Raw genomic sequence first — 17,165 nt, forward strand, 5'->3', positions numbered from 1 at the left:
GATCACAAAGTGACAGCTTCCATTACATGTGAGCCTGTGTTTTTCTACTGTTTGCTCCTAAACACAGAGAAAGAAGAAGATCCAATTAAATGCCATTTTCTACTGACTTAGAACCTTTTGTTGAGGTCAGGATGCTCCTCACCAAATTTCAACCTTTCACAGAATTATAAATGGAAAGGGCTTAGTGATCATAGCCCAGGCGTCATTAACCAAGACTGCATATTGACACCTCAAGATAGGGCAAGGGATGATAATTGGAAAGTCCCTCAACTTCACCCTGCCATAAGCAAAGGACAAACCATGATTATTTTTTCTCATAGGTCTCAACAGGGCATCCAGGCAGAAAGTGCAAGAGAGGCCCTGCTACAACAAGCACTCATCCTGAAAAATGGGACCTGAGATCCACTGGCAGGGGTTTATTACATAGCAAGAAACTGGCAGCCAGGGAGGCATCCTTAATTCCTAAAACTTTCTATTCCTGAGACCCCCTTTCAAGACACCAAATAGCCTTTCTGAGGAAAATACATTCTACTACCTCAGTAGCACCAGCAAGGAAAAAATGGAGCCTTTCTTGTGAACATCAAAGCTCGAATCAAAACAAAAGCCTGTCCCATGCCTACATAAATGCTGACTTGGAAGATCAGAAGCAGTAGGCACATTCTCACCTTCTTTCTATCCTCAGGGTCTTCTAAGCCATCCGACTGACTGAGGTTTCAAGCAGGCTGGCTGCAGACAACATTGTCTTCTAGTCCCCAGGAGGGGACTGTCAGAGGAGTCCTTTGGATTTCATATGGGTAAAAAGCACCATCTGCTCCATCTCTTGTTTCCTGTGTCATGTAAGGATTACTATATTGCAGAATTGGCTGTGCATTTGGTAGTGCAGGAATGTAACCATTTTGCTCTGAGCATGTGCTGAGACACTGTAAGACCTGCTGAGGACTTTGGGAATATGACCTTCCATTTTCCTTTCAGCTTGATTTTCTACACTCCCTTTTAGTTCCTTCTCTCTCGAAAGGTTTTCCAAATGTGAAGTCAGACCACTTATTTATTTGTCTTTCCTGCCACTTGAAGTTTATAATTGTCTTCTACTTCAGCTAGTTAAAATTTTACATTTTCAGCATTTTCACCTGTTCTTTCCATTTCAGGTCCATTTTTGCAAGTTCGCCACCATATTTATTGCATTTGTTTTCTCATCCTGCAAGAGTTCTTTGCACTTATTATACTTTTCTGTTTCGTTAGCAATTATTTTGGTCATTTCACAGACTCGCCCCTTTGTTATCACATCAAATTCTGCTTCTGCTGAAGAAGGTGATGGCTTTCCATCTGCCACAGAGGCAGACGTGGCTGGATCTGTGTTTACTAAAGCATTATTCACTTTCTGCTGATTCTCAGTTTTCTTTGTGAAGACACTATTATTAGTGGTTGAATGGTGTTAAAGTTTATTTATTTATTTATTTTGGGGGTCACTGGCATTCTTTAAATTTTTCCTTGTAATGATCTGCAGCTATCTGAAGATGTAGTCTCAGCTCTTCAACTTCTCTTCTCAATTCATGTTCCAGTGTATCAGTCTTTTCCTGATCTTTTTTCACAGAATTTGGTTTAAGTTCTGTAACTGCATCAGCTATCTCCTTTTTCACTTTCTCATTTTCCAAGCATGCACTGTGTAGATCTGCTATCATTCTGTCCCACACATTTACAGCATCACGTAGTTCTTTAGTCAGAAAGATAACTTTTTGCCAGTTGCCTGAGCCTATTCCTCTGCTTTGCAAGGTTGCTCCTTTAGAAAAAATGTATCTTCTTTACTGAGGGTTGTAATCTTTAAAGTCCTTTGCAGATTTTCCTTTTTGGTCATACAGAACTGTAGTCTGCCAATCTCTTCCTTGAAATGAATGATCATGCTTTCTTTGTTTTCATCTAAATTCTTTAAAGTCTGGACCTCTGACATAAGCTTGGTATTTTCTATTTCTGTATTCTTCAAATGTACCTTATAAAGTTCATTCTCATCCTTTTCTGTCTTCAACTGACATTCAAGTTGTTCTCTTTCATATTGTGCCTTCCTGTGTTTGTTTTTTATACTGTCTAATTCAGTCTCCTTTTCAATTGCTTTATGTGTCACTGATGTAGTATCTTCCTCAAGCTATAGAGCTTTGGATGTAGCATCACTGTATCTCTTCTTACACTCTTCGTTTTCCACTTTTAAGTACTATGATGCTTCAGTAAGACCCTTTTGCTCTGCTTGCAGTTGGTCACATCTTTCTTTCTCATGGTTAAGTTCTCCTTCCAGTCTTTCTACTTGTTCTCAAAGTTGGACTGTTTATTTTTTCAGAATGGCAATTAGCTTTAACAACTCTTCTTTTTTTTTTATGGTTTTCTCAATTTTCAACTGAAAAAGGCCATCTTTTGTGGTCATCACCAACATGTCAGAATTTCTTTCATCTTCTATCCTAAGCAACTCTTCAACCAAAGAAGTAGCTCAAAACTAGAAAGGTATATTTGCTCCACAAATTTCGCCCTTGTGGGTAACATAACAGAACTGGAAAAATTCTCCATCATCATTTGGAAGGTAATATTCTTGAAATTCTAATACACAATTGACTATTGATCCTTCTACATGATGTTCAAACATAGGGGACCATAAAAATATGTAATAATCACAAGCAGTACTCTACTCAACCTTGAATATACCAACTCAGTATTTTGGATGTAGATGTATATACAGAGTTAAGGGGTAATGACATTCCAGGTGAGCATTAGGAAGGTAACTCTTGGCCACATTTTGAAAGTTGACATGGGCAAAGTTGGAAGTCTGCAATGGGACTTCTTGAAAGGATGTCATTGTGAATTCAGTGGAGGGGCTCCTGGACCAAGGGAGAACATTAGGCAGGCTACCAATATTGATCTGACATCAGCTGCTGAACCTCTTCTGCCACTGGAATTTTTTTTGTTTTTGACTAATTGTCACTCTGTTACCCTAGGTAGAGTGCCATGATATTATAACTCACAGCAACCTCACATTTTAGGGTTTAAGCAATCTTTCTGCCTCAGCCTCCTGCGTAGCTGGAATCACAGGCACTCACCATGATCTCTAGCCAGTTTTTCTATTTTTATTAGAGATGGGATCTCACTCTTGCTCAGATTGGTTTCAAACTCCTGAGCTCAAGCCATCAACCTGCCTCAGCTTTCCAGAGTGCTAGAATTACAAATATAAGTCACCATGTGTGGCCACTTTGAACTTTTTGATGTGGGCTATTCTTACTGGGGTTAGGTGAAGATTAGAGTACTAAAATGACTTGTTCAAGGTTTCATAGCAAAGCCAGGGCTATAGTCCAGAATTCTTGGTTCACATTTATGCTACTGACCATACTTACATAACTTTGTGGTAGTAGAAAGTGTGTGGACTTTAAATGTAATTTAAATTATGTTTAAATCTAGGTTTAGCTTTTTAGCTAGGTAAACTCAGAAATGTCACCTTATTTATCCAAGACTCAGTTCACACCTCTGTAAAATAGTTGGTAATATTTACTGCCCAGGAAATTTTTTGTGATAGTTCATGTGATAATGTAAGTAAAGCATCTAGCACATAAGTAGAATATAGAAAGAAATATGGAAAATCCTCAAAGAGCTAAAAGTAGGCCTTCCATTTGATCCCACAGTCCCATTACTAGATATATACCCAGAAGTAGAAAATCATTTTATCATAAGAACATTTGCACTAAAAAATTTATCACAGCACAATTCACAATCACAAGACACATTTATACCATGGAATACTATTAGGCCATAAAAGATGGATACTGTACATCTTTTGTATTTACTTTGCTGAACCTCCTTCTTAGTAAAGTGCCTCAAGAATGGAAAAGCAAGTATCTGATGTATGAAATACTAATATTAAACCAGTAGATAAACAACTATTCTTCCATATGAGAGAAAAACACAATTAAATGCAAGAGTGGGGGAGGTGGGCTCAACTATAACTTGAACTTTGCCTAAGAAATCCCAATGATCTAATCTAATCTTTTATAAGTTCATATTAATCTGAAATTTAAAAAAAAGATTGGAATTCAGGGTTTTGAAGAGATATTAGCACTCCTATTTTATTTCAGTACTACTCATAGTAGCCTAGATTTGGAAATAACCTAAGTGTATATTGACAGATGAATTAATAAAAATAAAAAGTGGTAAACATATATAACAGAATGCTATGCAGCCTTTACAAAAAAAAAAAAAAAAAAAAAAAAAAACATTAAGAAATAGGAGATCAGGGAATTTTACCCCAAAATCTGTCTATTTGGTATAAGGAATGTTTTGAATTGAGGCTTTTAGAGATTTATTGTCCATTGGAAAGGTGTTTCTATTGTCATAAGCCTAACTAACCTGATCAGAAGATCAAAGGGGACAATCCAGTTCCTTTCATATCCCTGTTATATCAATACATTGCAGGAAAGAAAATCAAAGTTGATAGTATACCTGGCCCAAATCATTTAAAACATAGCACCTGTCTCTTAGGTTTATTCACAAGTCAATCAGTGTCCTTCATCTATTTGTCCTCCTTAGCACTATTTGTTACCCTTGAACAGAATTGTGCGTAGTCTTCATTTCCCCCTCCTCTCTAAAAGCGTGTATAATACCTGAACTACACTGAGGCATTGGGTAATTACTCTTGTGATTATTCCCATGCACACAGTATTTGGAAATAAACATTTCTCTTATTAATCTGTCTTAATTATGAGTTGATCATTCAGTGAACTTTCTAGGAAAAGGTCAAGTTTCCCCTTACCGCTACAAGTGACAACACTTTCAGTAGAATTCTTTTTGGAATAACCTCCAAGTGAAGAAACACAGACAGACTTCCAAATGACTCTTTTGAAAAGTTTTGATAAATGAAATAGAGAAATAACTAGAAAGTATAACTGAAGGGGAATGTAGGATCAATAAAAAATGTTTTTGTAATTGAAAGATGTTACAGGATGATGACAATGATCCAATAGAGAAAAATATTTGAGAGAGGGCATGAGTAGAAAGTGAGGAAGTGAAGTCTTTGATAAGATGAGAAAAGTTGGAATTGAAAATACAGGTTAAAAAAATGGCCTTAAAAGAAAAAAAATTCTCTATTTTAACAGGTGGAAAAGTAGAAAATATAGTTCCAATTGTAAATAGATTTATAGATTTAGTGATGCTAAAAAGAGAGTTCCTATTTCACAACTTCTATATTCCCAGTCCATTTGAAATATTTCCCAGAGGTCAAAGGTTTTAGAAAATGTCTAAATTCTTCTGTAGCAAATGGACACTGGTGGCAGAAAATTATCCATAGCCAGGAAGAACCTGTGAGTCTTCAGTTTTGAAAGGAAGGCCTTGGGTCTCTATCTGCCTGATCATATTTATTATTTATCTTCCTTCTTCCAAGGGAACTTGCTCTGACTTGAAGGCCTTAGGAGTTTAGTGTAAAGAAGGAGGGCACAAAAGACCACAGAAAGGGAAAGTGAGGGGCTTCAAGTGTGAATTTTACTGACTTCATTTTTGAGGATTCCTGTATTTATGATCCATTCCTCTGTGGAGCACCAGCAGAGAATAAAAATATCTCTAGAGTTGGCCTTTTGGACACAGCAGAACTGAGCAGTAGCCATAAAAGCCTTTTGGTTTTGTCAAGGAACAATTTCAGTAAGCACAACAAGGTCTTCTTATCCTGTCCCAGGCTAAAACAGGTCTCACCTCTAAGCACGTTTGCAGAATAACATCTGGGCATATGCTGCTCCACATTTTTTAAATACACATAAATACGCTCATCCTCCACCAAAATCTATGTGCCTCTAGAATGCATTTATCTTCCATACCCACACATACACACACCAACCTACACATTCATTCCTATACATGCTCACATATCCAATCTCTGTACTTATACTCAACATTTACTTGAGAGATTACCTTACCTATGCCTGACTCTGAACTAGACACTGGAAGAAAGATGAGTAGGATACATTTCGGCCTCTGAGATATTCATATCTAGTGAAGTGTGGGGAATAATGAGTAGGAAGGTTATAAGATAAATACACAGATAACTATAAAACTAAGGGAAAATATTAGACATGTGCTAAGAGAGGAATTAACAAACTTCCCATTGCGGATCCAAGAAAAAAAGTACCAATTTTGAGTATAAAGGCATAAAGGAGAACTTCTTGGATAGGAACTCTGCCATAGTCACCTCAACTATTGGAAACCCAAGTTAAATTGCCATATCTTATTTATCCGCAGCTCAATGCAGTCCGAAGTTAAAGATAATTCTTGATTTTGCTATACGTCAGTTCTGTGGCCTTAGATATGTCACATTACCTCCATTGAACCTCATAATATTCCTCTGGATAATATGGATTCCCAGCCCACAGGGCTCTTGGAGGATTATGTGAACATAAAGACCATGAAAAGTATTCTGTAAACTATCAGGTGCTTGTTCAAAATGGTAGTTGTCTTCTATGCCTAATTATGCTGGTGCCTAGTAGGAGTTTACTGTCTCATAACTCCATTTTCCAAGTTAAGGGACAAAAGTCCTGAGACTTTGAGGCACTGAGTTAAAAGGATAGAATGAATGCTTCCTGTCACATCCTCACCCAGTTTCTCCTAAATTTATCATTTATCTCATCCCCTGAGATTCATTATTGCCAATTCTTGAAGAATGCATTTGGGCCTTTGAACTTCATCATTTTTAACTCTTGAATCAAACATGACCCCATTGAGGTTAGAAATACATTTACTCCTGGCAAAGTCACAACATCTTTTTTCAGGAAAAAGGGAGTAAAAAAAAATTCTAGCTCACAACATCTTAGGGAGTATTATAACCAAAGCTTATAAGACATTTTTGGAGCTAAATTCACTCTTACAACAGAGCCCTTGGATGATTTAAGTGTAAATGAATCAGAAGGGTCCAGATCACATTTCCCTTGAAATAGACAAACATGAGAAATGGAAGGAGTGGAGAAATGGAACTCTCTGTTTGGGCAAAGCACTCAGGTTGGCTGGAATCACATTATTTACAGAGATTTCCCACAGAGACACAGAAGTAGATCCCAGAGAACTGTGCCATTAGGTGGTAGAGGTCTCTAGGTACCTTCCTAAATCCCTGTACCCATGTCCAGAGCACTCAAGGGCCATAGGAGCTCCTAAGTAGGGTATGACCAACTTCTAGGGATGCTTCTATAAATGAGCTTCCTAGACATAAAGAAAGAAATTGCGCTCCCACCTTAAAGTCCCTTAGTATAATAATGAAGACAAGCAGGATACACAAGATATTCTGTAAATAGAACAGGCCTCTGTGCTATGGAAGAGTTCCAACAAAAGCTAATGCCAGAAGTGGGAAAAACTAAATAGCTTAGAGAAATGGTAAGAGCATTGAATACGTGTCAATAGGCTTCTAGATCTGGATTCTTAACTTCCCCTATTCCTTCACATTTCTCCAATCCAATTTATGCCCGATCAGTCAATAACTAAGTCTTCTTGATTATAATTCCATCACAAATTCATCCCTTTTTTGGCACTCTAACTGGCACTATTTGAGCTTAGATACTATCAGTTTATCCTGGATCTCTTAAGCCACTTTCCACCTAGAATCCCTATGTTCAATCTCTCCTTTCCAGGCCATCATTAGAGTTCATAGTAGTCTAACAACAGAAATCTGATAATACCACTCATTTACATAAGATTTATCTATAGCTCCCCAGTTACTATAGTATAACAGCTAGGCACATAATATCTGAGAAAGTGTTATTTGTGATTTGAACACTGTACTAGTGTTCCATTTTATTCTCATCAACTCAAGCTTTGGTTAAGTCACACATCTTAAAATTTATTTTTAATTAAAATAACTATTTATTCAGCCTGATGTCATGCCAACACATTCTGTGCATATACCACTACAATTAGCACACCCTCTTATAATAGGAAAAATTGTACATCAAATTATATTTCCTGGTACCTGATTATATAAAGCTGTACAAAGAAAATGATTTATTAATTCCATTTAGCATTCTTAGTAAAAAATTCAGCAGGAGATGTGAGGCACAGATCTTACTAAAATATAAAAAGAAAGAGCAAGAATTCAATTCTCACTTCTTAAATTTATCGTGTTATCATTTGTCATTAATATACAAAGACAAAAACATTTGAAACATTGTATTTACTTAGATTCTGGCAAAAGTTTTATTTAACAAGACACAGAATGTCAGGCCTACCACTCAACTTGTTTATAGTAAGTTTTAGCTTCAGTATGAAGCTGTTCAAAAAAAATCAAGATCCTGCTTTTTACATGCTAAATATGATGGCAAATGTGCCATTAAACATAACCATGAACTTAAAACAGTAAGGTAAGAAGTTAACAAAAGCCAAACATCACATCCTAAACAAAATTCAGACAAAACAAATAAAGTAACTATCAGTGGTTACATAAAATTTTTTTCACTAGTTAAAACTTAAGTGTATAAAACATGCATTTTAGAATTTTTAGCTACCACGTTCAAAAAGTAGCATTGTCCATTTGAAATGATTCCAATCTAAAGCCAAAGTACAATCAAAGTTAATTCAAATGACATGACACATTCTAATACTAAAAGAAAATTCAGTATTATTCAAGTGGAGGTAAATCCCCAAATTTTGAAAGCTTTCTAATGCCGCAAAGGCCTGTTGCTCTTATTAACTCAAAACAGCATAAAATAGACTCCAAGGATGTCACTAAGCCCAATAAAGGGTAAAACCACTGGTATCTACTTCTGATCTCCCCATAAAACATGGCTACTCTATCCACAAATGTAGGATGTATGAGGATCAAAGTCACTCTATCCTATTAGTTAAAGAGAAGCAAATCAATCCCCAATCCTAATAGCTGCTTTCCCAGATAAATAAAATGTATACAAAGGGAAAAATTTTAAATACACTTATCTACAGAGTAAGGATTTCAAAATATCAATGTAATCCCTATTTGTTAGGGGTTAAAAATCTTGTTAAAAATTTTAATGAGAGACATCTGGTCATTTCTGATTACATCTTAAACATGTACCCATATTCAATTTCTCTTAATTTATCATTGTACATTTCTAGTAAAAATATTAATTTTATTACCAAATACTATATCTCAACCACTAATACCACTGCAATGTATTAACTCCTAGAGTTATCAAGCACTGCAATAGAAAATCTACATGTTCAAACAGCAGGCAATAATTATACCCCTTTCACACAGTAGACTCTGAGTGGCTACTCAATAGTCCAGTCATAATCCTAAAAACAAGAAAATTCATGCCTGTTAGTACATATGTTGTAGTTTTCACAGTTGCAATTTCCTTAGACATTGTGCTTTCTTTTAGAAGGGAATCTTGATTTGTTCTTAATGTTATGGTGAATCAGAACTTGAACTTGCACACTTCTTTTTCTTCTTCTTAATGTGTTCCTTATGTTTTTTTTTTCTTTTTTTTTTTGTTGCTTTTTCGCATTCACTGCTTTTCTTCTTTTTTGCTCACATCTCTTCAATGTAATCTGATTCTGATAAGGATTCATATGATAAATATTGATCTTCAGTACACATCTTTCTTCTTTTTTTTTCCTTTGCTGAGTCCTTTAATGTTTTTTTCTTTCTCAGTTATATCCTTTGACTTCTTTTTCCTTTTTGCACTATCCTTATTCTCTGATTCAGTTTCCAACATGGAACTTTCAGAAGATTTATGTAAATGATTATTCTTTACCTTTCTCCATTTTCATGGTTTCTTATATTCATCTTCAGAATCTGAAGAACTGCTGGAAGAATCTGAGCTCGATGAAGGAGAAGTTGAATACATACCAGATTTCTTCTTTTCTTTATTCTCTCTTGTCTTTTTTTTTTTTTTCTGGATAAGTGAACATTTCCACTTAACAATTTCTCCCTGTGCTTTTCTGATTCTTTTTTTCTAGTCTCATTCCTTTTTTCTTCAAATTAAGCTAAATCCTTGGGAGCTTTCTTTTTCTTTTCTGGTTGCTCTTTCTTTTCCTCCCAGGTAGGCCTTAGTCGATTCAGATAATCCTGGATCGTTGGACATAAAGACTGGATTGGACCCCTTGATCTGACCATTGCTATTGGGTTCAGATAGGCCACTCAATTGTCCTGCTTTGCCATGGTGCCCGACTGAGTGCACAGTCACACACTGACAAAGATCCAGCTGGAGAGATCATCTTAAAATTTCTTTCAATTGCAACATCTTTCTTTTCTTGAGAAAAAAGGTCTTTTATATCTCACCTAGTATCACTCAGGGAAGCAGGCTGGCCTCAAGTGATCTTGCCACCTCAGCCTCTTGCCTCCTGCATAACTGGGAATATGGGTATAAACTACTATTCCTGGCTAATATGTGGATGTCTATATCTTTCTATATTGACATCTACCTATTTGCATCTATATTAGAGCCTTGCTGAGGGTATAAACAGTGCAACAAAATAAATCTCTTACTTTAAAATAACTAACACTTTATATTACCTGGAGGATTATTGTGTACTAGATACCATCCTAAATATTTCACATGTATTAATTCATTTACTCTCCTATCAATCCTATGAGATAGATGTTGAATCACGACTTGAAATTGCAGCCTTCTTTTTCTTCTTCTTACTGTGTTTTATTATCCATATTATTATCATGATTATCATCATTATTATTATCCTTATTTTATATAGGAGGAAACTGAGGCATGGAAAGGTTAAGAAGTTTATCTTCAGATCCACAGCTAAGAAATAACAAAAGCAGCTAAACCCTGCAGCTGCAATTTCAGCCAGTACATATAACTGTTTTCCTTGACATGGCCTTTCACATCTCATGCCTTCACACATGCTGTCCCCTATTCTTTAAATACTACCTCCCTTTCAACACCCAGCTCAGAGGTCATCCCCTCCATGAAACCTTTCCTGACTTATCCTCTTTACTCTTTCCTTAATCCATATACCACTTTATACATAATTTTAATGAATTATTAATTGTGAGAAATGATTGTTTTTGTCTCCTACTACACTATAAATTTGCTGAGATTAAGAATCAGATGTTTTTCATCTTTTAATTTCCAATTCTTAGCCCAGCCCTGTCACCTGTCACACAGTGGGCTGTCAGTAAATGCAGTTGATTATTTAGCCATGGGATTTTTTTCTTCTTCTTCTTCTTCTTTATTTTTTTACAATTCATTGTTGAATAGAACTGGTTGCATTCATTGTATGAATATTTCACCTTTCTGGCCCTCATCTTCTAAATGCCAGACTTATTCTCAATGTATTATGGTATTATACTGCCCCTCAAATATGTCTTTTATAGTGTGGTAACAAATCCGCCAAAAAACTACTGCAATAACCTCTGGGAAGTAGGGAATTATAAGTGGATGCACCATAGGTGTCAGAGTCCAGTAGACCTATGTTTGAATTCTGCTATTTATTTTGCTATATGATTCAATGCAAGTTGCTTTAACTGTTTAAGCTTTAGTTTATTTATACACAAAAGGGAGCTAATAACATATTGCCTCAAATTTTAGAACATTTTAATTTTTCTGAAATTGAAGAATATCCTACAATCCATTTTCATATTTATTGTTCTTCCTGGCTAGCTTTTAATCTTACTTTTTCTTCTTCTAAAATGATGTCAGGAGCTTAATATTGCATTTTTCAATGTGCATAATGTTGGAGTAAAAGCTGGTAATGTTGAAACATTGTATAAGTTTGATGCAAGTATTAAATGAGTTTCACACATAAAGTTCGATACAGAGTAGGTCCTCAATAAATAGGTGATAAATCAGCAGGATGGAAAATAAAGTGCTTATGAATTGTGATGAATTTGAATTTATAAATACTCTCCATCTTCATGTATCCTGTAGACTTGATGATTTTTTTGTCAGCCTACAAAAATGAGTGATATGAATGCTTTTCTATATGTAGCATTAAATTATTCTTGGAGTTCAAAGAGAGAAAAGATTTGTTTTTAAGACAAAATTTGACTTTGTCACCCTTGATAGAGTGCTGTGGTGTCATAGTTCACAGCAACCTTAAACTCTTGGACTCAAGTGATCCTCTTGCCTCAGTCTCCTGAATAGCTGAAACTGTAGGCAGTCACCACAATATCTGGTTATTTTTAGAGACTGGGTCTTGCTGTTGCTCAGGCTGGACTCAAACTAATGATCTCAAGCAATCCACCTGCCTGAACCACCCAGAGTGCTAGGATTACAGGTATGAGCCACCACAACTTCCCTGAGAGAAAAGTTTTAGATTTGCTAATGAATTCATTCATTCATTCAAACATCCTATGAGTCTCTGCTATATATCACACACTGTTTTGGGCACTGGGAATACAAAAAGACAATAATCTCTGTGTTCATGGAGCTGACATTCTTGCAAGGGTATCAATAAAGGAAGAAATGGGGATAGAGAATACTAGGAGTGTTGTCAAACTGATTTATGAACAATGTCTATGTGGATGTTTGAAGGAAGAACATTCCAAGCAGAAGTAATTGTGAATGCCAAAGTCTTCAGGAAGGAGAACCCCTGATGTATTCAAGAAACAGCTAGGAGGACAGTGTGACTGGAACAAAATGAGTCACAGTAGCAGTGGCTGGAAATGAGTTCAGGGAGACAATGTGGCAGGGGGTTAAGATTTTGTAGGGCTTCAAGTATTAGATGGTTTAGAAATTTTATTTTATCATCAAATATAATTTATAACATTCAAAAAAGAATTATAATTTATTGTTTGTAATCATATTTATATTCTTTTTGTTATCTTTATTCCTTTCTAATGATATAAAAGTCCTTCGTTTATCATTTATCACCTCATTCTGTATAAAGAATTTCCTTTAGCCATTCTTTAAAGGTAAGTCTACCAAAAACAAACTGTTAGTTGTTTTTTGTCTGAAAATGTATTTATCTCACTTTATTCCTATAGGATAGTTTTGCTAGATATACAATTTACTATCAATAGTTCCTTTCCTTCAGAATTGCTTTCCTTCTAGTTTCCATGGTTTGTAATGAGAAGTATTATGATTCTAATGAAATAATTCTACATGTCAGGTGTTCTTTTCTATAACTACATTAATGCTTTTTCTTTTATTTTTGAGATTAATTATGGTGTGTCTGGCATATCTTTCTCTGGGGTAGCTAAGCCACTTAAATGTATGACTTTTCACCAATTTTTACTGAGTTTTTATATGAATACGCTTTTAGTTCATTTCTGTTTTTCCTCCTTCCTAAACTCATACAACTGATGGATATTTTGTTATTGTTCCACAAATTCCTGACACTCTTTTCAACTTAGGTGATATTTTTTTTTTCTCTGTGTCAATCATATTGAGTACATTCTACAGATCTGTCCCAAAGCTTACTGATTCTGTGTTATTATTATCTCCATTTTACTACAAATCCAGCTACTGAGTTTTTATTATGTTATTATATTTTATAGTTTTGCAATTTCCATTTGATTCATTTTTATAACTTCTATTTCTTTACTTAGACTTTTTCCTTTCTCTTGTACATTTTAAATAGTGTTGTACCTAGGAGGCAAGATGACTGACTAGAGGCAGATTTTATGAGAATCTCCATCGAGAGTAAGAGAAATTGGCCTGCAGTTAACTGGAAGTGATTGAAATTAGGGGTGTTAGCACAAGAAGAAATCTAAGTTCTCAGCATCCCCACTGAGACAAACTGCAAGGATGAAGATGAGAGGAAGAGAGACAGAAAACAAAAAGCAGTTATACAGTGGACCAGACTGAGGGAGCTCAGAGAGTAGAAGGATAAGGGAGACCATTTCCCCACCCAGGAGGCTATCCATGGATTCTCTATGAGCAACGAACATTGGCTCTTTTACTCCATAGGAAAGTGACATGAAATCCCAGTTTTCATGCATCCGGGAATTTCTACCTCTGTGTCCCCATCCTGCCTGGCAAAACAGTGAACAAATTTTGGCCCTAATTGCATTTTGCCCACAGCCCATTTCCCCCCATTCATTGTTTGTGCAACAGCTCCCCCCTTTATTTGTTTGCACAACAGAATGCCTCCTGCAGAGGTCAGCTTTCCAACACCCAGGTGAGTGGGAATATTAGCCAGGATCAGACAACCTGATGGAACTACCCCACCCCCAGGCACTAGAGAGGTGAAGGAGCTTTGGAGCACATAGAGCCCTCAAAGCAGCCAACTAAAAACAAGCATTACAGAGGCCATAGGCCACTTTCTCTGTCACCACACTGATCAAACCCTTGTCTAAAAATGCGAAACCAGCCCTTCTTCCACACATGTCTGAGGGGAATTCTGAGGGCTGGCTGCATTGTGTGTGGCTCAGTGAACTGAGTGGTGACACTCCCTGCTGCAGGAGGAGAATGTATGTTGGCTGCACTAACTTTGATGAGGCGGGGTCTCTTCTGGATCTCCTCCCTGCTAGAGGGTAACTCTCTCAGCCATCTGAAGTGATTCTGTCTGGAGTCTGTGCCTGGTAGAGTATTCCAGGAGTTCAGACTTCAGCTTCTTGCCTGTAGACTTGGAGACACACAGGACTCTCCTTGGACAATCCTGTCCTGGGAAGGTCCTGGAAATGGACAGTGGACAGCAGATCCTCCTCCCCCAGGCACAGAATGCAGCTGAGGCATTTCCTCTCTACTGTGCTCAAGATTACAGCAAAATAGGGCTTTTTGAATTTGAATTTGTTTGTACATGGAGTTTTCTTGTTCAGGGAAGGAGCCTGGCTGGAAGATCTGGGTGCACCACTATTTCCTTCCCCCAGCCAAAGGCAGGGGCTGTGACAGTTCAAGTCTATTTTGACCAAAATACTGGCATAAAAGCACAATTCTTTTTAACTGGCCAGAGGGTGAGAACTGATACTCAAGCAGGAATAATTTGGCTTCCTAAAATGAAGCTGCCCCTAGCCTAGTAGCAACACTCGGAGGTCCAGACTCAATCCTCAATCTACTAAACTTAAAGAAAGCAAGTCTTGCCTGCAAGAACTCCCACATCTGCAGCCCTTAATGGGAACTTAGGGAAGTTGTGTATGGGAAGGACCTAATTTATAAGCTGCAGCATATTTAAAGAGCAATTTGTGAAGAGGTGGCAAGTTCCATATCCTGGGACCTTTGCATCTGATTTCAACTTGCCAATTTTAGTTTCCAAACATGTTTTTGGGGTGCTGCCTAAGGGTCCCCAAATAGGTTATGTCTCAATAACTGTAGAAGAAGAACCTAATGTTCCAGCTTAAAAGGTGTAATGAATATATAAATAAATTAAAAAGATACATGAGAGGAAACCAGCAGAACTCTGGAAACATGAAAAATTAGAATGCATCTACTCCCCGAGAGATTACAAAGACATACAGTTGAAAATACCATCCACAGAGAAATTGTTGAAGTTACTGAAATAGAATCCAGGACATGGATGGAAAGGGAGAAGAATGAAAGTGAAGAAAAAATGAAAAAAGAAATTGATAAAGAAGTTCAAAAACTATCTGAAGAAATTAGTGAAATTAAAGACAAAATTACCAAGGATCTACACATGATTAGGAAATATATAGAAGAATATAAGGAATTGAAAGAGGCACCTAAGGAGATTAAACACTGTAGAATAGAAAATAGAGAAGGCGAAGCTGGGAAATTGAAGACAAGAGTTTTAAACTAACCTAATCAAAAAGACAGAAAAGAAGACAATAAAAGCAGAACTTTCTCTGAGAGAGCTACGGGACTACTACAAAGGCACAAATATTTGAATCATAGGGATTCCTAAAGGAGCAAAGAGTTCTAAAAGCATGTAAGCTATATTTCAAGATGTCATGGTGAAAAATTTCTGAGGTATTACAAAAGACCCAGACATAAAGATACTAGACAGTTTTAGAACCCCAGTATTATTAAATTCAAACAAAGATAAATACATTGTAATTCACCTAGCCGAAGTAAAAAAGAAAGAGAAAATTCTGTAGGTAGACAGGCACAAGCATCTTCTTACCTTCAAGGGGAAAACATAGCAGGATGACAGCAGACTGATTAGCTGCAGGGGGTGTTCATCTGTCTTTATACTTATTAAACAGAACAATTTTCATCCCAGGATTCAGCATTCTGCTAAACTAAGTTTCATATTTGATGGAGAAGGCAACTTTTTTACTGTCATGCAAACTTTGAGAAAATTCACTACAAGACCAGCTCTGCAGAAAGTATTAGAACTTGTCTTAATACTGATCATAATAATTGACTATCACATAAGTAAAGTCACCCAGAAATTAAAGGACAGAGCCTAACTTCCAAAATTCATGAGGGATAAAATTAAGTAACAGGCCTTCACAAAGTATGATGAACAGAATTTCACCGTATTTATCAATTCTCTTAGAAAATGTGAATGGCTTGAATTATCCAATGAAGAGGCATAGGTTGGTCGATTTGATAAAAAAGTGCAAGCCAAATATAAGATGTCTTCAGGAAAGACATTTAACTTCTAAGTACAAAACAAGACTCAGGGTGAAGGGATGGAAAACAATATTTTCAGCAAATGGAAATAGTAAGAAAGCAGGGGTTCCAATCTTACCTGCAGATACAATTGGACTTCAATCAACAAAAACAAAGAAAGATAAAGATGGACACTATGTAGTGGTCAATACAACAAAAAGAATTTTCAATCCTAAAGATACATGCATCCAACTTAATTAATCTAGGTATGCACAATAAACCCTAACTGGTCTGACCAATATGCTATCTTACAGCACCATAATAACTGGTGCCTTCAACACCCTTCTGACAGAATTGGACAGATCTTCCACATAGAAATTCAACAAAGAAGTAATGGACTTAAACACAACTTTAGAACAAATGGACTTAACAAACATATACAGAACATTCCATCACAATAAAATTTGAGTATACATTCTGCTCATCAGCCCATGGATCATCCTCCAAAACTAATAATATCTTAGGGCACAAATAAAACATCAACACATTTAAAAGAATATAAATTATATCTTGCATCTTTTCAGACCTTTACCAAATAAAACTCAACTCCAACAAATATCTTCATACCCACATAAAATCATGGAAACTAAACAACCTACAACCTTATGCTGAATGAAAACTGGGTAAAGGAGGAGATAAACGAGGAAATTATTAAATTTTGGGAACAAAAGGCAATGGCAAAACCACAATTTATCAACATTTGTGAGACACTGAAAT

At 36.3% G+C, this 17,165-nt stretch overlaps 2 pseudogenes; both read right to left on the reverse strand.

Annotated features, from left to right (window-relative positions):
- Positions 1 to 1,463: 1,463 nt before the first annotated feature.
- LOC100962944 lies at positions 1,464 to 2,836 on the reverse strand (annotated as a pseudogene).
- Positions 2,837 to 9,376: 6,540 nt separating this feature from the next.
- On the reverse strand, positions 9,377 to 10,132 carry LOC100963263 (annotated as a pseudogene).
- Positions 10,133 to 17,165: the final 7,033 nt, after the last annotated feature.

This window comes from Otolemur garnettii, unplaced genomic scaffold (genome assembly GCF_000181295.1).
Source record: "Otolemur garnettii isolate 467f Iridium unplaced genomic scaffold, OtoGar3 scaffold00206, whole genome shotgun sequence".
In the NCBI taxonomy this organism is placed as follows: Eukaryota; Metazoa; Chordata; class Mammalia; order Primates; family Galagidae; genus Otolemur; species Otolemur garnettii.